This window comes from Delphinus delphis, chromosome 10, assembly GCF_949987515.2.
Source record: "Delphinus delphis chromosome 10, mDelDel1.2, whole genome shotgun sequence".
In the NCBI taxonomy this organism is placed as follows: Eukaryota; Metazoa; Chordata; class Mammalia; order Artiodactyla; family Delphinidae; genus Delphinus; species Delphinus delphis.
The window spans coordinates 24631892-24655002 of NC_082692.2; positions in this window are offsets into that span (position 1 = coordinate 24631892).

A 23111-nucleotide genomic window follows, 5' to 3' on the forward strand; every position below is an offset into this window, starting at 1 on the left:
CCGTACGGGAACACTAACCCGCGCACTCACAGGTACGCTCCCCCTAAAGCGTTGTCGTACCCTCACCTGGACCCTAAACCGTCCCCGTCCCCTAACCCTATCCCTAGCCCGAACCCTAACCCTAACACTTCCCCGAAGCCTGACCCTCACCCGTCCCCTAATCCTAACCCGTACGCTAACACTAACCCACGCCCTCACACGTACGCTCCCCCTAAAGCGTTGTCGTACCCTCACCTGGACCCTAAACCGTCCCCGTCCCCAAACCCCAACCCTAGCCCGAACCCTATCCCTAACCCTTCCCCGAAGCCTGACCCTCACCCGTCCCCTAATCCTAACCCGTACGCTAACACTAACCCGCGCCCTCACACGTACGCTCCCCCTAAAGCGTTGTCGTACCCTCACCTGGACCCTAAACCGTCCCCATCCCCTAACCCTAGCCCGAACCCTAAACCTAACCCTTCCCCGAAGCCTGACCCTCACCCGTCCCCTAATCCTAACCCGTACGCTAACACTAACCCGCGCCCTCACACGTACGCTCCCCCTAAAGCGTTGTCGTACGCTCACCTGGAACCTAAACCCTCCCCGTCCCCTAACCCTAACCCTAGCCCGACCCCTAACCCTAACCCTTCCCGAAGCCTGACCCTCACCCGTCCCCTAATCCTAACCCGTACGCTAACACTAACCCACGCCCTCACACATACACTCCCTCTAAATCGTTGTCGTACCCTCACATGGACCCTAAACTGTCCCCATCCCCTAACCCTATCCCTACACCGAACCCTAACCCTAACCCTTCCCCGAAGCCTGACCCTCACCCGTCCCCTAATCCTAACCCGTACGCTAACACTAACCCGCGCCCTCACACGTATGCTCCCCCTAAAGCGTTGTCGTACCCTCACCTGGACCCTAAACCGTCCCCGTCCCCTAACCCTAACCCGAACCCTAACCCTAACCCTTGCCCGAAGCCTGACCCTCACCCGTCCCCTAATCCTAACCCGTACGCTAACACTAACCCGCGCCCTCACACGTACGCTCCCCCTAAAGCGTTGTCGTACCCTCACCTGGACCATAAACCGTCCCCGTCCCCTAACCCTAACCCGAACCCTAACCCTAACCCTTGCCCGAAGCCTGACCCTCACCCGTCCCCTAATCCTAACCCGTACGCTAACACTAACCCACGCCCTCACACGTACGCTCCCCCTAAAACCTTGTCGTACCCTCACCTGGACCCTAAACCGTCCCCATCCCGTAACCCTAACCCTAGCCCAAACCCTAACCCTAACCCTTCCCCGAAGCCTGACCCTCACCTGTCCCCTAATCCTAACCCGTACGTTAACACTAACCCGCGTCCTCACACGTACGCTCCCCCTGAAGCGTTCTCGTACCCTCACCTGGACCCTAAACCGTCCCCGTCCCCTAACCCTAGCCCGAACCCTAACCCTAACCCTTCCTCGAAGCCTGACCCTCACCCGTCCCCTAATCCTAACCCGTACGCTAACACTAACCCGCGCCCTCACACGTACGCTCCCCCTAAAGCGTTGTCGTACCCACACCTGTAACCTAAACCCTCCACATCCCCTAACCCTAACCCTAGCCCGAACCCTAACCCTAACCCTTCCCCGAAGCCTGACCCTCACCCGTCCCATAATCCTAACCCGTACCTTAACACTAACCCGCGTCCTCACACGTACGCTCCCCCTAAAAGGTTGTCGTACCCTCACCTTGAGCCTTAACCGTCCCCGTCCACTAACCCTAGCCCGAAACCTAACCCTAACCCTTCCCCGAAGCCTGACCCTCACCCGTACCCTAATCCTAACCCGTACAATAACACTAACCCGCACCCTCACACGTACGCTCCCCCTAAAGCGTTGTCGTACCCTCACCTGGACCCTAAACCGTCCCCGTCCCCTAACCCTAAGCCTAGCCCGAACCCTAACCCTAACCCTTCCACGAAGCCTGACCCTCACCCGTCCCCTAATCCTAACCCGTACGCTAACACTAACCCGCGCCCTCACACGTACCCTCCCCCTAAAGCGTTGTCGTACCCTCACCTGGACCCTAAACCGTCCCCGTCCCCTAACCCTAACCCTAGCCCGAACCCTAACCCTAACCCTTCCCCGAAGCCTGACCCTAAACCGTCCCCTAATCCTAACCCGTACGCTAACATTAACCCGCGCCCTCACACGTACGCTCCCCCTAAAGCGTTGTCGTACCCTCACCTGGACCCTAAACCCTCCCCGTCCCCTAACCGTAAACCTAGCCCGAACCCTTACCCTAACACTTCCCCGAAGCCTGACCCTCACCGGTCCCCTAATCCTAACCTGTACGCTAACACTAACCCGCGCCCTCACACGTACGCTCCCACTAAAGCGTTGTCATACCCTCACCTCGACCCTAAACCTTCCCCGTTCCCTAACCCTAACCCTAGCATGAACCCTAACCCTAACCCTTCCCCGAAGCCTGACACTCACCCGTCCCCTAATCCTAACCCGTACGCTAACACTAACCCGCGCCCTCACACGTACGCTCCCCCTAAAGCGCTGTCGTACCCTCTCCTGGACCCTAAACCGTCCCCGTCCCCTAACCCTAACCCTAGCCCGAACCCTAACCCTAACCCTTCCCCGAAGCCTGACCCTCACCCGTCCCATAATCCTAACCCGTACGCTAACACTAACCCGCGCCCTCACACGTACGCTCCCCCTAAAGCGTTGTCGTACCCTCACCTGGACCCTAAACCGTCCCCGTCCCCTAACCCTAACCCTAGCCCGAACCCTAACCCTAAGGCTTCCCCGAAGCCTGACCCTCACCCGTCCCCTAATCCTAACCCGTACGCTAACACTAACCCGCGCCCTCACACATACGCTCCCCCTAAAGCGTTGTCGTACCCTCACCTGGACCGTAAACCGTCCCCGTCCCGTAACCCTAACCCTAGCCCGAACCCTAACCATAAACCGTCCCAGAAGCCTGACCCTCACCCGTCCCCTAATCCTAACCCGTACGCGAACACTAACCCGCGCCCTCACATGTACGCTCCCCTAAAGCGTTGTCGTACCCTCACCTGGACCCTAAACCGTCCCTGTCCCCTAACCCGATCCCTAGCCCGATCCCTAACCCTAACCCTTCCCCGAAGCCTGACACTCACCCGTCCCCTAATCCTAACCCGTACGCTAACACTAACCCGCGCCCGCAAACGTACGCTCCCCCGAAAGCGTTGTCGTACCCTCACCTGGACCCTAAACCCTCACCGTCCCCGAACCCTAACCCTAGCACGAACCCTAACCCTAACCCTTCCCCGAAGCCTGACCCTCACCCGTCCCCTAATCCTAACCCGTACGCTATCACTAACCCGCGCCCTCACACGTACGCTCCCCCTAAAGCGTTGTCGTACCCTCACCTGGACCCTAAACCGTCCCCGTCCCCTAACCATAACCCTAGCCCGAACCCTAACCCTAACCCTTCCCCGAAGCCTGACACTCACCCGTTCCCTAATCCTAACCAGTACGCTAACACTAACCCGCGCCCTCACACGTACGCCTCCCCTAAAGCGTTGTCGTACCCTCACCTGGACCTTAAACCGTCCCCGTCCCCTAACCCTAACGCTATCCCAAACCCTAACCCTAACCCTTCCCCGAAGCCTGAACCTCACCCGTCCCCTAATCCTAACCCTTACGCTAACACTAACCCGCGCCCTCACACGTACGCTCCCCCTAAAGCGTTGTCATACCCTCACCTGGACCCTAAACCCTCCCCGTCCCCTAACCCTAACCTTAGCCCGAACCCTAACCCTAACCCTTCCCCGAAGCCTGACCCTCACCCGTCCCCTAATCCTAACCCGTACGCTAACACTAACCCGCGCCCTCACACGTACGCTCCCCCTAAAGCGTTGTCGTACCCTCACCTGGACCCTAAACCCTCCCCGTCCCCTAACCCTAGCCCGAAACCTAACCCTAACCGTTTTCCGAAGCCTGACCCTCACCCGTCCCCTAATCCTAACCCGTACGCTAACACTAACCCGCGCCCTCACACGTACGCTCCCCGTAAAGCGTTGTCATACCCTCACCTGGACCCTAAACCGTCCCCGTCACCTAAGCCTAACCCTAGCACGAACCCTAAACCTAAACCTTCCCTGAAGCCTGACCCTCACCCGTCCCATAATCCTAACCCGTACGCTACCACTAACCCGCGCCCTCACACGTACGCTCCCCCTAAAGAGTTGTCGTACCCTCACCTGGACCCGAAACCGTCCCCGTCCCCTAACCCGAACCCTAGCCCGAACCCTAACCCTAACCCTTCCCCGAAGCCTGACACTCACCCGTCCCCTAATCCTAAACCGTACGCTAACACTAACCCGCGCCCGCAAACGTACGCTCCCCCGAAAGCGTTGTCGTACCCTCACCTGGACCCTAAACCCTCACCGTCCCCGAACCCTAACCCTAGCACGAACCCTAACCCTAACCCTTCCCCGAAGCCTGACCCTCACCCGTCCCCTGATCCTAACCCGTCCGCTAACACTAACCCGCGCCCTCACACATACGCTCCCCCTAAAGCGTTGTTGTACCCTCACCTGGACCCTAAACCGTACCCGTCCCCTAACCCTAGCCCGAACCCTAACCCTAACACTTCCAAGAACCCTGACCCTCACCCGTCCCCTAATCCTAACCCATACGCTAACACTAACCCGCGCCCTCACACGTACGCTCCCCGTAAAGCGTTGTCGTACCCTCACCTGGACCCTAAACCGTCCCCGTCCCCTAACCCTTACCCTAGCCCGAACCCTAACCCTAACCCTTCCCCGAAGCCTGACACTCACCCGTCCCCTAATCCTAACCCGTACGCTAACACTAACCTGCGCCCTCACACGTACGCTCCCCATAAAGCGTTGTCGTACCCTCACCTGGACCCTAAACCCTCCCCGTCCCCGTCCCCTAACCCTAGCCCGGTCCCTAACCCTAACCCTTCCCCGAAGCCTGACCCTCACCCGTCCCCTAATCCTAACCCGTACGCTAACACTAAACCGCGCCCTCACACGTACGCTCCCCCTAAAGCGTTGTGGTACCCTCACCTGGACCCTAAACCCTCCCCGTCCCCTAACCCTAACCCTAGCCCGAACGCTAACCCTAACCCTTCCCCGAAGCCTGACCCTCACCCGTCCCCTAATCCTAACCCTTACGCTAACACTAACCCGCGTCCTCACACGTACGCTCCCCCTAAAGCGTTGTCGTACCCTCACCTGGACCCTAAATCGTCCCCTAAGCCTAGCCCGAACCCTAACCCTAACCCTTCCCCGAAGGCTGACCCTCACCCGTCCCCTAATCCTAACCCATACGCTAACACTAAACCGCGCCCTCACACGTACGCTCCCCCTAAAGCATTGTCGTACCCTCACCTGGACCCTAAACCTTCCCCATCCCCTAACCCTAACCCTAGCCAGAACCCTAACCCTAACCCTTCCCCGAAGCCTGACCCGCACCCGTCCCCTAATCCTAACCCGTACGCTAACACTAACCCGCGTCCTCACACGTACGCTCCCCCTAAAGCGTTGTCGTACCCTCAACTGGACCCTAAACCGTCCCCGTCCCCTAACCCTAGCCCTAACCCTAACCCTAACACTTCCCCGAAGCCTGACCCTCACCCGTCCCCTAATCCTAACCCGTACGCTAACACTAACCCACGCCCTCACACGTACGCTCCCCCTAAAGCGTTTTCGTACCCTCACCTGGACACAAAACCCTCCCCGTCCCCTAACCCTAACCCTAGCCTGAACCCTAACCCTAACCCTTCCCCGAAGCCTGACCCTCACCCGTCCCCTAATCCTAACCCGTACGATAACACTAACCCGCGCCCTCACACGTACGCTCCCCCTAAAGCGTTGTCGTACCCTCACCTGGACCCTAAACCCTCCCCGTCCCCTAACACTAGCCCGCCCCCTAACCCTAACACTTCCCCGAAGCCTGACCCTCACCCGTCCCCTAATCCTAACCCGTACGCTAACACTAACCCGCGCCCTCACACGTACGCTCCCCCTAAAGCGTTGTCGTACCCTCACCAGGACCCTAAACCCTCCCCATCCCATAACCCTAACCCTAGCCCGAACCCTAACCCTAACCCTTCCTCGAAGTCTGACCGTCACCTGTCCCCTAATCCTAACCCGTACGCTAACACTAACCTGCGCCCTCACACGTACGGTCCCCCTAAAGCGTTGTCGTACCCTCACCTGGACCCTAAACCCTCCCCGTCCCCTAACCATAACCCTAGCCCAAACCCTAACCCTAACCCTTCCCCGAAGCCTGACACTCACCCGTTCCCTAATCCTAACCAGTACGCTAACACTAACCCGCGCCCTCACACGTACGCCTCCCCTAAAGCATTATCGTACCCTCACCTGGACCTTAAACCGTCCCCGTCCCCTAACCCTAACGCTATCCCAAACCCTAGCCCTAACCCTTCCCCGAACCCTGAACCTCACCCGTCCCCTAATCCTAACCCGTACGCTAACACTAAACCGCGCCCTCACACGTACGCTCCCCCTAAAGCATTGTCGTACCCTCACCTGGATCCTAAACCGTCCCCATCCCCTAAACCTAACCCTAGCCCGAACCCTAACCCTAAACCTTCCCCGAAGCCTGACCCTCACCCGTCCCCTAATCGTAACCCGTACGCTAACACTAACCCGCGCCCTCACACGTACGCTCCCCCTAAAGCGTTGTCGTACCCTAACCCTAACCCTAACCCTAAACCCTCCCCGTCCCCTAAACCTAACCCTAACCCTTCCCCGAATCCTGACCCTCACCCGTCCCCTAATCCTAACCCGTACGCTAACACTAACCCGCGCCCTCACACGTACGCTCCCCCTAAAGCGTTGTCGTACCCTCACCTGGACCCTAAACCGTCCCCGTCCCCTAACCCTAACCCTAGCCGGAACCCTAACCCTAACCCTTCCCCGAAGCCTGACCCTCACCCGTCCCATAATCCTAACCCGTACGCTAACACTAACCCACGCCCTCACACGTACGCTCCACCTAAAGCGTTGTCGTACCCTCCCCTGGACCCTAAACCCTCCCTGTCCCATAACCCTAACCCTAGCCCGAACCCTAACCCTAACCCTTCCCCGAAGCCTGACCCTCACCCATCCCCTAATCCTAACCCGTACGCTAACACTCACCCGCGCCCTCACACGTACGCTGCCCCTAAAGCATTGTCGTACCCTCCCCTGGACCCTAAAAAGTCCCCATCCCCTAACCCAAACCCTAGCCCGAACCCTAACAATACCCTTCCCCGAAGCCTAACCCTCACCCGTCCCCTAATCCTAACCCGTATGCTATCACTAACCCGCGCCCTCACACGTACGCTCCCCCTAAAGCATTGTCGTACCCTCACCTGGACCCTAAACCGTCCCCGTCCCCTAACCCTAACCCTAGCCCGAACCCTAACCCTAACACTTCCCCGAAGGCTGACCCTCACCCGTCCCCTAATCCTAACCCGTACGCTAACACTAACCCGCGCCCTCACACGTACGCTCCCCCTAAAGCGTTGTCGTACCCTCAACTGGACCCTAAACCCTCCCCATCCCCTAAACCTAACCCTAACACTTCCCCAAAGCCTGACCCTCACCCCTCCTCTAATCCTAACCCGTACGCTAACACTCACCAGCGCCCTCACACGTACGCTCCCCCTGAAGCGTTGTCGTACCCTCACCTGGACCCTAAACCGTCCCCGTCCCCTAACCCAAACCCTAGCCCGAACCCTAACCCTAACCCTTCCCCGAAGCCTGACCCTCACCCGTCCCCTAATCCTAACCCGTACGCTAACACTCACCCGTGCCCTCACACGTACACTCCCCCTAAAGCATTATCGTACTCTCATCTAGACCCTAAACCGTCCCCGTCCCCTAACCCTAACACTAGCCCGAACCCTAACCCTAACACTTCCCCGAAGCCTGACCCTCACCCATCCCCTAATCCTAACCCGTACGCTAACACTAACCCGCGCCCTCACACGTACGCTCCCCCTAAAGCGTTGTCGTACCCTCACCTGGACCCTAAACCCTCCCCGTCCCCTAACCCTAACCCTAGCCCGAACCTTAACCCTAACCCTTCCCCGAAACCTGACCCTCACCCGTCCCCTATTCCTAACCCGTATGCTAACACTAACCCGCGCCCTCACACTTCCGCTCCCCCTAAAGTGTTGTCGTACCCTCACCTGGACCCTAAACCCTCCCCGTCCCCTAACCGTAACCCTAGCCCGAACCTTAACCCTAACCCTTCCCCGAAGCCTGACCCTCACCCGTCCCCTAATCCTAACCCGTACGCTAACACTAACCCGCGCCCGCACACGTATGCTCCCGCTAAAGCGTTGTCGTACCCTCACCTGGACCCTAAACCCTCCCCGTCTCCTAACCCTAACCCTAGCCCGAACCTTAACCCTAACCTTTCCCCGAAGCCTGACCCTCACCCGTCCCCTAATCCTAACCCGTACGCTAACACTAACCCGCGCCCGCACACGTACGCTCCCCGTAAAGCGTTGTCGTACCCTCACCTGGACCCTAAACCGTCCCCATCCCCTAACACTAACCCTAGCCCGAACCCTAACCCTAACCCTTCCCCGAAGCCTGACCCTCACCCGTCCCCTAATCCTAACCCGTACGCTAACACTAACCCGCGCCCTCACACGTACGCTCCCCCTAAAGTGTTGTCGTACCCTCACCTGGACCCTAAACCCTCCCCATCCCCTAACCCTAACCCTAGCCCGAACCCTAACCCTAACCCTTCCCCGAAGCCTGACCCTCACCCGTCCCCTAATCCTAACCCGTACGCTAACACTAACCCGCGCCCTAACACGAACGCTCCCCCTAAAGCGTTGTTGTACCCTCACCTGGACCCTAAACCCTCCCCGTCCCCTAACCCTAACCCTAGTCCGAACCCTAACCCTAACCCTTCCCGAAGCCTGACCCTCACACGTCCCCTAATCCTAACCCGTACGCTAACACTAACCCGCGCCCTCACACGTACGCTCCCCCTAAAGCGTTGTCGTACCCTCACCTGAACCCTAAACCGTCCCCGTCCCCTAACCCTAGCCCGAACCCTAACCCTAACCCTTCCCCGAAGCCTGACCCTCACCCGTCCCCTAATCCTAACCCGTACGATAACACTAACCCGCGCCCTCACATGTACGCTCCCCCTAATGCATTGTCGTACCCTCACCTGGACCCTAATCCGTGCCCGTCCCCTAACCCTAACCCTAGCCCGAACCCTAACCCTAACCCTTCCCCGAAGCCTGACCCTCACCCGTCCCCTAATCCTCACCCGGAGGCTAACACTAACCCGAGCCCTCACACGTACGCTCCCCCTAAAGTGTTGTCGTACCCTCACCTGGACCCTAAACCCTCCCCGTCCCCTAACCCAAACCCTAGCCCGAACCCCAACAATACCCTTCCCCGAAACCTGACCCTCACCCGTCCCCTAATACTAACCCGTACGTTAACACTAACCCGCGCCCTCACACGTACGCTCCCCCTAAAGCATTGTCGTACCCTCACCTGGACACTAAACCGTCCCCGTCCCCTAACCCTAACCCTAGCCCGAACCCTAACCCTAACCCTTCCCCGAAGGCTGACCCTCACCCGTCCCCTAATCCTAACCCGTACGCTAACACTAACCCGCGCCCTCACACGTACGCTCCCCCTAAAGCGTTGTCATACCCTCAACTGGACCCTAAACCCTCCCCGTCCCCTAAACCTAACCCTAACCGTTCCCCGAAGCCTGACCCTCACCCGTCCCCTAATCCTAACCCGTACGCTAACACTAACCCACCCCCTCACACGTACGGTCCCCCTAAAGCGTTGACGTACCCTCACCTGGCCCCTAAACCCTCCCCGTCCTCTAACCCTAACCCTAGCCCGAACCCTAACCCTAACCCTTCCCCGAAGCCTGACCCTCACCCGTCTCCTAATCCTAACCCGTACACTAACACTACCCCGTGCCCTCACACGTACGCTCCCCCTAAAGTGTTGTCGTACCCTCACCTGGACCCTAAACCCTCCCCGTCCCCTAACCCAAACCCTAGCCCGAACACTAACAATACCCTTCCCCGAAACCTGACCCTCACCCGTCCCCTAATCCTAACCCGTACGCTAACACTAACCCGCGCCCTCACACGTACGCTCCCCCTAAAGCATTGTCGTACCCTCACCTGGACACTAAACCGTCCCCGTCCCCTAACCCTAACCCTAGCCCGAACCCTAACCCTAACCCTTCCCCGAAGGCTGACCCTCACCCGTCCCCTAATCCTAACCCGTACGCTAACACTAACCCGCGCCCTCACACGTAAGCTTCCCCTAAAGCGTTGTCGTACCCTCAACTGGACCCTAAACCCTCCCCGTCCCCTAAACCTAACCCTAACCGTTCCCCGAAGCCTGACCCTCACCCGTCCCCTAATCCTAACCCGTACGCTAACACTAACCCGCACCCTCACACGTACGCTCCCCCTAAAGCGTTGTCTTACCCTCACCTGGACCCTAAACCGTCCCTGTCCCCTTACCCTAACCCTAGCCCGAACCCTAACCCTAACCCTTCCCCGAAGTCTGACCCTCACCCGTCCCCTAATCCTCACCCGTACGCTAACACTAACGCACGCCCTCTCACGTATGCTCCCCCTAAAGCGTTGTCGTACCCTCACCTGAACCCTAAACCCTCTCCGTCCCCTAACCCTAACCCTAGCCCGAACCCTAAACCTAACCCTTCCCCGAAGCCTGACCCTCACCCGTCCCCTAATCCTAACCCATACGCTAACACTAAACCGCGCCCTCACACGTAAGCTCCCCCTAAAGCGTTGTCGTACCCTCACCTGGACCCTAAACCGTCCCCGTCCCCTAACCCTAACCCTAGCCCGAACCCTAACCCTAACCCTTCCCCGAAGCCTGACCCTCACCCGTCCCCTAATCCTAACCTGTACACTAACACTAACCCGCGCCCTCACATGTACGCTCCCCCTAAAGCGTTGTCGTACCCTCACCTGGATCCTATACCCTCCCCGTCCCCTAACCCTAACCCTAGCCCGAACCCTAACACTAACCCTTCCCCGAAGCCTGACCATCACCCGTCCCCTAATCCTAACCAGTACGCTAACACTCACCCGCGCCCTCACACGTACGCTACCCCTAAAGCGTTGTCGTACCCTCACCTGGACCCTAAATCGTCCCCGTCCCCTAACCCTAACCCTAACCCGAACCCTAACCCTAACCCTTCCCCGAAGCCTGACCCTCACCCGTCCCCTAATCCTAACCCGTACCTAACACTAACCCGCGCCCTCACACATACGCTCCCCCTAAAGCGTTGTCGTACCCTCACCTGGACCCTAAACCCTCCCCGTCCCCTAACCCTAGCCCGAACCCTAACCCTAACCCTTCCCCGAAGCCTGACCCTCACCCGTCCCCTAATCCTAACCCGTACGCTAACACTAACCCACCCCCTCACACGTACGGTCCCCCTAAAGCGTTGACGTACCCTCACCTGGCCCCTAAACCCTCCCCGTCCTCTAACCCTAACCCTAGCCCGAACCCTAACCCTAACCCTTCCCCGAAGCCTGACCCTCACCCGTCCCCTAATCCTAACCCGTACACTAACACTAACCCGTGCCCTCACACGTACGCTCCCCCTAAAGTGTTGTCGTACCCTCACCTGGACCCTAAACCCTCCCCGTCCCCTAACCCAAACCCTAGCCCGAACCCTAACAATACCCTTCCCCGAAACCTGACCCTCACCCGTGCCCTAATCCTAACCCGTACGCTAACACTAACCCGCGCCCTCACACGTACGCTCCCCCTAAAGCATTGTCGTACCCTCACCTGGACAATAAACCGTCCCCGTCCCCTAACCCTAACCCTAGCCCGAACCATAACCCTAACCCTTCCCCGAAGGCTGACCCTCACTTGTCCCCTAATCCTAACCCGTACGCTAACACTAACCCGCGCCCTCACACGTACGCTCCCCCTAAAGCGTTGTCGTACCCTCAGCTGGACCCTAAACCCTCCCCATCCCCTAAACCTAACCCTAACCGTTCCCCGAAGCCTGACCCTCACCTGTCCCCTAATCCTAACCCGTACGCGAACACTAACCCGCACCCTCACACGTACGCTCCCCCTAAAGCGTTGTCTTACCCTCACCTGTACCCTAAACCGTCCCCGTCCCCTAACCCTAACCCTAGCCCGAACCCTAACCCTAACCCTTCCCCGAAGCCTGACCCTCACCCGTCCCCTAATCCTAACCCGTACGCTAACACTAACCCGCGCCCTCACACGTACGCTCCCCCTAAAGTGTTGTCGTACCCTCACCTGGACCCTAAACCCTCCCCGTCCCCTAACCCAAACCCTAGCCCGAACCCTAACAATACCCTTCCCCGAAACCTGACCCTCACCCGTCCCCTAATCCTAACCCGTACGCTAACGCTAACCCGCGCCCTCACACGTACGCTCCCCCTAAAGCATTGTCGTACCCTCACCTGGACACTAAACCGTCCCCATCCCCTAACGCTAACCCTAGCCCGAACCCTAACCCTAACCCTTCCCCGAAGCCTGACCCTCACCCGTCCCCTAATCCTAACCCGTACGCTAACACTAACCCGCGCCCTCACACGTAAGCTTCCCCTAAAGCGTTGTCGTACCCTCAACTGGACCCTAAACCCTCCCCGTCCCCTAAACCTAACCCTAACCGTTACCCGAAGCTTGACCCTCACCCGTCCCCTAATCCTAACCCGTACGCTAACACTAACCCACACCCTCACACGTACGCTCCCCCTAAAGCGTTGTCTTACCCTCACCTGGACCCTAAACCGTCCCCGTCCCCTAACCCTAACCCTAGCCCGAACCCTAACCCTAACCCTTCCCCGAAGCCTGACCCTCACCCGTCCCGTAATCCTCACCCGTACGCTAACACTAACGCACGCCCTCTCACGTACGCTCCCCCTAAAGCATTGTCGTACCCTCACCTAAACCCTAAACCCTCTCCGTCCCCTAACCCTAACCCTAGCCCGAACCCTAACCCTAACCCTTCCCCGAAGCCTGACCCTCACCCGTCCCCTAATCCTAACCCGTACGCTAACACTAACCCGCGCCCTCACACGTACGCTCCCCCTAAAGCGTTGTCGTACCCTCACCTGGACCCTAAACCGTCCCCGTCCCCTAAACCTAACCCTAGCCCGAACCCTAACCCTAACCCTTCCCCGAAGCCTGACCCTCACCCGTCCCCTAATCCTAACCCGTACGCTAACACTAACCCGCGCCCTCACATGTACGCTCCCCCTAAAGCGTTGTCGTACCCTCACCTGGACCCTATACCCTCCCCGTCCCCTAACCCTAACCCTAGACCGAACCCTAACACTAACACTTCCCCGAAGCCTGACCATCACCCGTCCGCTAATCCTAACCCGTACTCTAACACTCACCCGCGCCCTCACACGTACGCTCCCCCTAAAGCGTTGTCGTACTGTCACCTGGACCCTAAACCGTCCCCGTCCCCTAACCCTAACCCTAGCCCGAACCCTAACCCTAACCCTTCCCCGAAGCCTGACCCTCACCCATCCCCTAATCCTAAACCGTACGCTAACACTAACCCGCCCCCTCACACGTACAGTCCCCCTAAAGCGTTGACGTACCCTCACCTGGACCTTAAACCCTCTCCGTCCCCTAACCCTAACCCTAGCCCGAACCCTAACCCTAACCCTTCCCCGAAGTCTGACCCTCACCCGTCCCCTAATCCTCACCCGTACGCTAACACTAACGCACGCCCTCTCACGTATGCTCCCCCTAAAGCGTTGTCGTACCCTCACCTGAACCCTAAACCCTCTCCGTCCCCTAACCCTAACCCTAGCCAGAACCCTAACCCTAACCCTTCCCCGAAGCCTGACCCTCACCCGTCCCCTAATCCTAACCCATACGCTAACACTAAACCGCGCCCTCACATGTAAGCTCCCCCTAAAGCGTTGTCGTACCCTCACCTGGACCCTAAACCGTCCCCGTCCCCTAACCCTAACCCTAGCCCGAACCCTAACCCTAACGCTTCCCCGAAGCCTGACCCTCACCCGTCCCCTAATCCTAACCTGTACACTAACACTAACCCGCCCCCTCACATGTACGCTCCCCCTAAAGCGTTGTCGTACCCTCACCTGGATCCTATACCCTCCCCGTCCCCTAACCCTAACCCTAGCCCGAACCCTAACACTAACCCTTCCCCGAAGCCTGACCATCACCCGTCCCCTAATCCTAACCAGTACGCTAACACTCACCCGCGCCCTCACACGTACGCTACCCCTAAAGCGTTGTCGTACCCTCACCTGGACCCTAAATCGTCCCCGTCCCCTAACCCTAACCCTAACCCGAACCCTAACCCTAACCCTTCCCCGAAGCCTGACCCTCACCCGTCCCCTAATCCTAACCCGTACCTAACACTAACCCGCGCCCTCACACATACGCTCCCCCTAAAGCGTTGTCGTACCCTCACCTGGACCCTAAACCCTCCCCGTCCCCTAAACCTAGCCCGAACCCTAACCCTAACCCTTCCCCGAAGCCTGACCCTCACCCGTCCCCTAATCCTAACCCGTACGCTAACACTAACCCACCCCCTCACACGTACGGTCCCCCTAAAGCGTTGACGTACCCTCACCTGGCCCCTAAACCCTCCCCGTCCTCTAACCCTAACCCTAGCCCGAACCCTAACCCTAACCCTTCCCCGAAGCCTGACCCTCACCCGTCCCCTAATCCTAACCCGTACACTAACACTAACCCGTGCCCTCACACGTACGCTCCCCCTAAAGTGTTGTCGTACCCTCACCTGGACCCTAAACCCTCCCCGTCCCCTAACCCAAACCCTAGCCCGAACCCTAACAATACCCTTCCCCGAAACCTGACCCTCACCCGTGCCCTAATCCTAACCCGTACGCTAACACTAACCCGCGCCCTCACACGTACGCTCCCCCTAAAGCATTGTCGTACCCTCACCTGGACAATAAATCGTCCCCGTCCCCTAACCCTAACCCTAGCCCGAACCATAACCCTAACCCTTCCCCGAAGGCTGACCCTCACTTGTCCCCTAATCCTAACCCGTACGCTAACACTAACCCGCGCCCTCACACGTACGCTCCCCCTAAAGCGTTGTCGTACCCTCAGCTGGACCCTAAACCCTCCCCATCCCCTAAACCTAACCCTAACCGTTCCCCGAAGCCTGACCCTCACCTGTCCCCTAATCCTAACCCGTACGCGAACACTAACCCGCACCCTCACACGTACGCTCCCCCTAAAGCGTTGTCTTACCCTCACCTGGACCCTAAACCGTCCCCGTCCCCTAACCCTAACCCTAGCCCGAACCCTAACCCTAACCCTTCCCCGAAGCCTGACCCTCACCCGTCCCCTAATCCTAACCCGTACGCTAACACTAACCCGCGCCCTCACACGTACGCTCCCCCTAAAGTGTTGTCGTACCCTCACCTGGACCCTAAACCCTCCCCGTCCCCTAACCCAAACCCTAGCCCGAACCCTAACAATACCCTTCCCCGAAACCTGACCCTCACCCGTCCCCTAATCCTAACCCGTACGCTAACACTAACCCGCGCCCTCACACGTACGCTCCCCCTAAAGCATTGTCGTACCCTCACCTGGACACTAAACCGTCCCCATCCCCTAACGCTAACCCTAGCCCGAACCCTAACCCTAACCCTTCCCCGAAGCCTGACCCTCACCCGTCCCCTAATCCTAACCCGTACGCTAACACTAACCCGCGCCCTCACACGTAAGCTTCCCCTAAAGCGTTGTCGTACCCTCAACTGGACCCTAAACCCTCCCCGTCCCCTAAACCTAACCCTAACCGTTACCCGAAGCTTGACCCTCACCCGTCCCCTAATCCTAACCCGTACGCTAACACTAACCCACACCCTCACACGTACGCTCCCCCTAAAGCGTTGTCTTACCCTCACCTGGACCCTAAACCGTCCCCGTCCCCTAACCCTAACCCTAGCCCGAACCCTAACCCTAACCCTTCCCCGAAGCCTGACCCTCACCCGTCCCCTAATCCTCACCCGTACGCTAACACTAACGCACGCCCTCTCACGTACGCTCCCCCTAAAGCATTGTCGTACCCTCACCTAAACCCTAAACCCTCTCCGTCCCCTAACCCTAACCCTAGCCCGAACCCTAACCCTAACCCTTCCCCGAAGCCTGACCCTCACCCGTCCCCTAATCCTAACCCGTACGCTAACACTAACCCGCGCCCTCACACGTACGCTCCCCCTAAAGCGTTGTCGTACCCTCACCTGGACCCTAAACCGTCCCCGTCCCCTAAACCTAACCCTAGCCCGAACCCTAACCCTAACCCTTCCCCGAAGCCTGACCCTCACCCGTCCCCTAATCCTAACCCGTACGCTAACACTAACCCGCGCCCTCACATGTACGCTCCCCCTAAAGCGTTGTCGTACCCTCACCTGGACCCTATACCCTCCCCGTCCCCTAACCCTAACCCTAGACCGAACCCTAACACTAACACTTCCCCGAAGCCTGACCATCACCCGTCCGCTAATCCTAACCCGTACTCTAACACTCACCCGCGCCCTCACACGTACGCTCCCCCTAAAGCGTTGTCGTACTGTCACCTGGACCCTAAACCGTCCCCGTCCCCTAACCCTAACCCTAGCCCGAACCCTAACCCTAACCCTTCCCCGAAGCCTGACCCTCACCCATCCCCTAATCCTAAACCGTACGCTAACACTAACCCGCCCCCTCACACGTACGGTCCCCCTAAAGCGTTGACGTACCCTCACCTGGACCTTAAACCCTCTCCGTCCCCTAACCCTAACCCTAGCCCGAACCCTAACCCTAACCCTTCCCCGAAGCCTGACCCTCACCCGTACCCTAATCCTAACGCGTACGCTAACACTCACCCGCGCCCTCACATGTACGCTCCCCCTAAAGCATTGTCGTACCCTCCCCTGGACCCTAAACCTTCCCCGTCCCCTAACCCAAACCCTAGCCCGAACCCTAACAATACCCTTCCCCGAAGCCTTAACCTCACACGTCCCCTAATCCTAACCCGTACGCTAACACTAACCTGCGCCCTCACACGTACGCTCCCCCTAAAGCGTTGTCGTACCCTCACCTGGACCCTAAACCATCCCCGTCCCCTAACCCTAACCCTCGCCCGAACCCTAACCCTAACCCTTCCCCGAAGCCTGACCCTCACCCGTCCCCTAATCCTAACCCGTACGCTAACACTAACCCGCGCCCTCACACGTACGCTCCCCCTAAAGCGTTGTCGTACCCTCACCTGGACCCTAAACCGTCCCCATCCCCTAACTCTAACCCTAAACCGAACCCTAACCCTAACCCTTCCCCGAAGCCTGACCCTCACCCGTCCCCTAATCCTAACGTGTACGCTAACACTCAGCCGCGCCCTCACACGTACGCTCCCCCAAAGCGTTGTCGTACCCTCACCAGGACCCTAAACCCTCCCCGTCCCCTAACCCAAACCCTAGCCCGAACCCTAACCCTAACCCTTCCGCGAAGCCTGACCCTCACCCGTCCCCTAATCCTAACCCGTATGCTAACTCTAACCCGCGCCCTCACACATATGCTCCCCCTAAAGCGTTGTCGTACCCTCACCTGGACCCTAAACCCTCCCCATCCCCTAACCCTAACCCTAGCCCGAACCCTAACCCTAACCCTTCCCCGAAGCCTGACCCTCACCCGTCCCCTAATCCTAACCCGTACGCTAACACTAACCTGCGCCCTCACACATACGCTACCCCTAAAGCGTTGTCGTACCCTCACCTGGACCCTAAACCGTCCCCGTCCCCTAACCCTAACCCTAGCCCGAACCCTAACCCTAACCCTTCCCCGAAGCCTGACCCTCACCGTCCCCTAATCCTAACCCGTACGCTAACACTAACCCGCACCCTCACACGTACGCTCCCCCTAAAGCGTTGTCGTACCCTCACCTGGACCCTAAACAGTCCCCGTCCCCTAACCCTAACCCTAGCCCGAACCTTAACCCTAACCCTTCCCCGAAGCCTGACCCTCACCCGTCCCCTAATCCTAACCCGTACGCTAACACTAACCCGCGCCCGCACACGTACGCTCCCGCTAAAGCGTTGTCGTACCCTCACCTGGACCCTAAACCCTCCCCGTCTCCTAACCCTAACCCTAGCCCGAACCTTAACCCTAACCTTTCCCCGAAGCCTGACCCTCACCCGTCCCCTAATCCTAACCCGTACGCTAACACTAACCCGCGCCCGCACATGTACGCTCCCCGTAAAGCGTTGTCGTACACTCACCTGGACCCTAAACCGTCCCCATCCCCTAACACTAACCCTAGCCCGAACCCTAACCCTAACCCTTCCCCGAAGCCTGACCCTCACCCGTCCCCTAATCCTAACCCGTACGCTAACACTAACCCGCGCCCTCACACGTACGCTCCCCCTAAAGCGTTGTCGTACCCTCACCTGGACTCTAAACCCTCCCCATCCCCTAACCCTAACCCTAGCCCGAACCCTAACCCTAACCCTTCCCCGAAGCCTGACCCTCACCCGTCCCCTAATCCTAACCCGTACGCTAACACTAACCCGCGCCCTAACACGAACGCTCCCCCTAAAGCGTTGTTGTACCCTCACCTGGACCCTAAACCCTCCCCGTCCCCTAACCCTAACCCTAGTCCGAACCCTAACCCTAACCCTTCCCGAAGCCTGACCCTCACACGTCCCCTAATCCTAACCCGTACGCTAACACTAACCCGCGCCCTCACACGTACGCTCCCCCTAAAGTGTTGTCGTACCCTCACCTGAACCCTAAACCGTCCCCGTCCCCTAACCCTAGCCCGAACCCTAACCCTAACCCTTCCCCGAAGCCTGACCCTCACCCGTCCCCTAATCCTAACCCGTACGATAACACTAACCCGCGCCCTCACATGTACGCTCCCCCTAATGCATTGTCGTACCCTCACCTGGACCCTAATCCGTGCCCGTCCCCTAACCCTAACCCTAGCCCGAACCCTAACCCTAACCCTTCCCCGAAGCCTGACCCTCACCCGTCCCCTAATCCTCACCCGGAGGCTAACACTAACCCGAGCCCTCACACGTACGCTCCCCCTAAAGTGTTGTCGTACCCTCACCTGGACACTAAACCCTCCCCGTCCCCTAACCCAAACCCTAGCCCGAACCCCAACAATACCCTTCCCCGAAACCTGACCCTCACCCGTCCCCTAATACTAACCCGTACGTTAACACTAACCCGCGCCCTCACACGTACGCTCCCCCTAAAGCATTGTCGTACCCTCACCTGGACACTAAACCGTCCCCGTCCCCTAACCCTAACCCTAGCCCGTACCCTAACCCTAAACCTTCCCCGAAGGCTGACCCTCACCCGTCCCCTAATCCTAACCCGTACGCTAACACTAACCCGCGCCCTCACACGTACGCTCCCCCTAAAGCGTTGTCATACCCTCAACTGGACCCTAAACCCTCCCCGTCCCCTAAACCTAACCCTAACCGTTCCCCGAAGCCTGACCCTCACCCGTCCCCTAATCCTAACCCGTACGCTAACACTAACCCGCACCCTCACACGTACGCTCCCCCTAAAGCGTTGTGTTACCCTCACCTGGACCCTAAACCGTCCCCGTCCCCCAAAACTAACCGTAGCCCGAACCCTAACCCTAACCCTTCCCCGAAGCCTGACCCTCACCCGTCCCCTAGTCCTCACCCGTATGCTAACACTAACGCACGCCCTCTCACGTACGCTCCCCCTAAAGCGTTGTCGTACCCTCACCTGAACCCTAAACCCTCTCCGCCCCTAACCCTAACCCTAGCCCGAACCCTAACCCTAACCCTTCCCTGAAGCCTGACCCTCACCCGTCCCCTAATCCTAACCCGTACGCTAACACTAACCCGCGCCCTCACACGTACGCTCCCCCTAAAGTGTTGTCGTACCCTCACCTGGACCCTAAACCCTCCCCGTCCCCTAACCCAAACCCTAGCCTGAACCCTAACAATACCCTTCCCCGAAACCTGACCCTCACCCGTGCCCTAATCCTAACCCGTACGCTAACACTAACCCGCGCCCTCACACGTACGCTCCCCCTAAAGCATTGTCGTACCCTCACCTGGACACTAAACCGTCCCCGTCCCCTAACACTAACCCTAGCCCGAACCCTAACCCTAACCCTTCCCCGAAGGCTGACCCTCACCCGTCCCCTAATCCTAACCCGTACGCTAACACTAACCCGCGCCCTCACACGTAAGCTTCCCCTAAAGCGTTGTCGTACCCTCAACTGGACCCTAAACCCTCCCCGTCCCCTAAACCTAACCCTAACCGTTCCCCGAAGCCTGACCCTCACCAGTCCCCTAATCCTAACCCATACGCTAACACTAACCCGCACCCTCACACGTACGCTCCCCCTAAAGCGTTGTCTTACCCTCACCTGGACCCTAAACCGTCCCTGTCCCCTTACCCTAACCCTAGCCCGAACCCTAACCCTAACCCTTCCCCGACGTCTGACCCTCACCCGTCCCCTAATCCTCACCCGTACGCTAACACTAACGCACGCCCTCTCACGTATGCTCCCCCTAAAGCGTTGTCGTACCCTCACCTGAACCCTAAACCCTCTCCGTCCCCTAACCCTAACCCTAGCCCGAACCCTAACTCTAACCCTTCCCCGAAGCCTGACCCTCACCCGTCCCCTAATCCTAACCCATACGCTAATACTAAACCGCGCCCTCACACGTAAGCTCCCCCTAAAGCGTTGTCGTACCCTCACCTGGACCCTAAACCGTCCCCGTCCCCTAACCCTAACCCTAGCCCGAACCCTAACCCTAACCCTTCCCCGAAGCCTGACCCTCACCCGTCCCCTAATCCTAACCTGTACACTAACACTAACCCGCGCCCTCACATGTACGCTCCCCCTAAAGCGTTGTCGTACCCTCACCTGGATCCTATACCCTCCCCGTCCCCTAACCCTAACCTTAGCCCGAACCCTAACACTAACCCTTCCCCGAAGCCTGACCATCACCCGTCCCCTAATCCTAACCAGTACGCTAACACTCACCCGCGCCCTCACACGTACGCTACCCCTAAAGCGTTGTCGTACCCTCACCTGGACCCTAAATCGTCCCCGTCCCCTAACCCTAACCCTAACCTGAACCCTAACCCTAACCCTTCCCCGAAGCCTGACCCTCACCCGTCCCCTAAACCTAGCCCGTACCTAACACTAACCCGCGCCCTCACACATACGCTCCCCCTGAAGCGTTGTCGTACCCTCACCTGGACCCTAAACCCTCCCCGTCCCCTAACCCTAGCCCGAACCCTAACCCTAACCCTTCCCCGAAGCCTGACCCTCACCCGTCCCCTAATCCTAACCCGTACGCTAACACTAACCCACCCCCTCACACGTACGGTCCCCCTAAAGCGTTGACGTACCCTCACCTGGCCCCTAAACCCTCCCCGTCCTCTAACCCTAACCCTAGCCCGAACCCTAACCCTAACCCTTCCCCGAAGCCTGACCCTCACCCGTCCCCTAATCCTAACCCGTACACTAACACTAACCCGTGCCCTCACACGTACGCTCCCCCTAAAGTGTTGTCGTACCCTCACCTGGACCCTAAACCCTCCCCGTCCCCTAACCCAAACCCTAGCCCGAACCCTAACAATACCCTTCCCCGAAACCTGACCCTCACCCGTGCCCTAATCCTAACCCGTACGCTAACACTAACCCGCGCCCTCACACGTACGCTCCCCCTAAAGCATTGTCGTACCCTCACCTGGACAATAAACCGTCCCCATCCCCTAACCCTAACCCTAGCCCGAACCATAACCCTAACCCTTCCCCGAAGGCTGACCCTCACTTGTCCCCTAATCCTAACCCGTACGCTAACACTAACCCGCGCCCTCACACGTACGCTCCCCCTAAAGCGTTGTCGTACCCTCAGCTGGACCCTAAACCCTCCCCATCCCCTAAACCTAACCCTAACCGTTCCCCGAAGCCTGACCCTCACCTGTCCCCTAATCCTAACCCGTACGCGAACACTAACCCGCACCCTCACACGTACGCTCCCCCTAAAGCGTTGTCTTACCCTCACCTGGACCCTAAACCGTCCCCGTCCCCTAACCCTAACCCTAGCCCGAACCCTAACCCTAACCCTTCCCCGAAGCCTGACCCTCACCCGTCCCCTAATCCTAACCCGTACGCTAACACTAACCCGCGCCCTCACACGTACGCTCCCCCTAAAGTGTTGTCGTACCCTCACCTGGACCCTAAACCCTCCCCGTCCCCTAACCCAAACCCTAGCCCGAACCCTAACAATACCCTTCCCCGAAACCTGACCCTCACCCGTCCCCTAATCCTAACCCGTACGCTAACACTAACCCGCGCCCTCACACGTACGCTCCCCCTAAAGCATTGTCGTACCCTCACCTGGACACTAAACCGTCCCCATCCCCTAACGCTAACCCTAGCCCGAACCCTAACCCTAACCCTTCCCCGAAGCCTGACCCTCACCCATCCCCTAATCCTAACCCGTACGCTAACACTAACCCGCGCCCTCACACGTAAGCTTCCCCTAAAGCGTTGTCGTACCCTCAACTGGACCCTAAACCCTCCCCGTCCCCTAAACCTAACCCTAACCGTTACCCGAAGCTTGACCCTCACCCGTCCCCTAATCCTAACCCGTACGCTAACACTAACCCACACCCTCACACGTACGCTCCCCCTAAAGCGTTGTCTTACCCTCACCTGGACCCTAAACCGTCCCCGTCCCCTAACCCTAACCCTAGCCCGAACCCTAACCCTAACCCTTCCCCGAAGCCTGACCCTCACCCGTCCCCTAATCCTCACCCGTACGCTAACACTAACGCACGCCCTCTCACGTACGCTCCCCCTAAAGCATTGTCGTACCCTCACCTAAACCCTAAACCCTCTCCGTCCCCTAACCCTAACCCTAGCCCGAACCCTAACCCTAACCCTTCCCCGAAGCCTGACCCTCACCCGTCCCCTAATCCTAACCCGTACGCTAACACTAACCCGCGCCCTCACACGTACGCTCCCCCTAAAGCGTTGTCGTACCCTCACCTGGACCCTAAACCGTCCCCG